The sequence below is a fragment of the Chiloscyllium plagiosum genome, chromosome 22, assembly GCF_004010195.1.
Source record: "Chiloscyllium plagiosum isolate BGI_BamShark_2017 chromosome 22, ASM401019v2, whole genome shotgun sequence".
Classification (NCBI taxonomy): Eukaryota; Metazoa; Chordata; class Chondrichthyes; order Orectolobiformes; family Hemiscylliidae; genus Chiloscyllium; species Chiloscyllium plagiosum.
Window position 1 is genome coordinate 52,275,266 of NC_057731.1, and position 2,012 is coordinate 52,277,277.

The window sequence follows — 2,012 nt, forward strand, 5'->3', positions numbered from 1 at the left end:
CACTGTTCCCTCACACTGCCAATTGCCCCTCCTGTGCTGCTGCAGCTACTGACTGCCCTCTCACACTGCCAACTGGCCACTTATCACAACTAATTGTCCTGGCTGTGCTGCAAACTGTCCCCTTTCACACTGTCTTTTGTCTCCCTCCCCCCCCCCTTGCCCTGTCAACTGCCCTCTTATTGCCAAACCCACCCCTCTCAATGTCCCTTGGCTCTCACTGTGCAAAAAGTAGGGCCTTGGGTAGTGCTGTAGAACAGAGACCTAGTGGTTCATGTACAGAGTTAAAAATCACACGACTCCAGGATAAAGTCCAACAGGTTTGTTTGGAAGTACAAACTTTCACAGCGCTGCTCCTTCATCAGGTAGCTGGTGGAGTATGATCATAGGAGACAGAATTTATTGCAAAAAATCATAGTGTCATACACTGATGCGATATATTGATAGATTGCTGTTATATCTTTTGTCTTTTAGAATAGGTTGCAGGTTTTGATTCACTAATATGTAAATCTCGGAACATCTTTAAAGTCAAACTCCGGAGATAATTTCAGATTTTATGAAAAAAAGGCATCTCAGCTCAGACAATGCATTAAAGTTGAGGTTAGTCTGTATATATTCTTTAGTTTATCCACCCCAGTCCAACACCGGCACCTCCACTTCATGTACATAATTCTTTGAAGTTTGCATCACATATAGATAGGATGGTTAAAAATGCATTTAGCTTTTACAAGGCGTGGTGGCCCTTTTTAGCAGTATTAATTAGGGTCGTGGTATAGCTGTGGTATCAGTATGGGTACCTGTGGGCCCCCAGGAGGAGACTGGGGGAAAGAGAATACGGGTACTGTAGATGGTGCTCCCAGGGATGGAAGCCTCAGTGGAGGTGTATTGAGTGAGATGGAATAAAGAAGTGAGATATTATTTAATTTAAGTTATTTGAATTTAGTTTAAGTTAGTATTTGTTTAATATGTTTGTAGTTTAGTTTAAGTTAAGTAGATATATTTGTTCTGGTAGAATCATAGGTAGTTTATTAACAATAGTACTGTGTTATGGCTTTTTTGTACTGCCTTTTTTTCTGTTTTGATGGTGTTATTCTTTTGTTTGTGTATAAGTATTTTGTAAAAGATTTAAAAGGTTTTCAATAAAAATATTTGTTTTAAAAAACGCATTTAGCATGCTTACCTACATTGCTCAGACCTTTGAGTATAGGAGTTGGGATGTTATTAAGGTTGTACAGGATGTTGGTGAGGCCTCTTCAGGCGTACAGGTACTATGTCCAGTTCTGGTCTTCCTGTTATTGGAAGGATATTGTTAAGCGAGAGAAAGTTCAGAAGAGATTTACCAGCAATGGAGGTTTAAGCTATAAGGAGAGGCTGTATAGGCTGGGACTTTTTTTTACTGATGATTGAGAGGTGACCCTATAGAGGTTCATAATATTATGAGGGGTATGGATAAGGTCAAGTGTCAAGTGTCTTTTCCCTCGAGTTGGGGGTTTCAAGACTAGGGGGGCATATTTTTAAGGTGAGAGGAGAATTTTTTTTCACAGAGTAGTTTGTGTGTGGAATGAACTTCCAGAGGAAGTGATGGATGCGGATACAGTTACAATATTTAAAAGACATTTAGATAAGTACATGAATAGGAAAGATTTGAAGGGATATGGGCCAAATGCAGGCAGATGAGACTAGTTTAGTTTGGGGTTATGGTCGGCATGGACTGGTTGGACTGAACGGTCTGTTCCCATGCTGTATGACTCTGACTAAATGGGCCTTTCTGTGAAAGCATCCCACTTGCCTGGCAGTAAACCCACCACCTCTTCACATTCATTATCTTCACCACTGAAACACAGTGGTAACACAATGTACCATTTACAAGATGTGCTGAACTCACCCAAAATTTTTTTGACAGCAGCTACCAAACCTGCGACCTCACCATCCAGAAGGACAGGAGCAGCAGATGCACTAAAACACCACCACCCACAAGTTCCTCACCAATCTACACACCATCCAGACTTGGAACT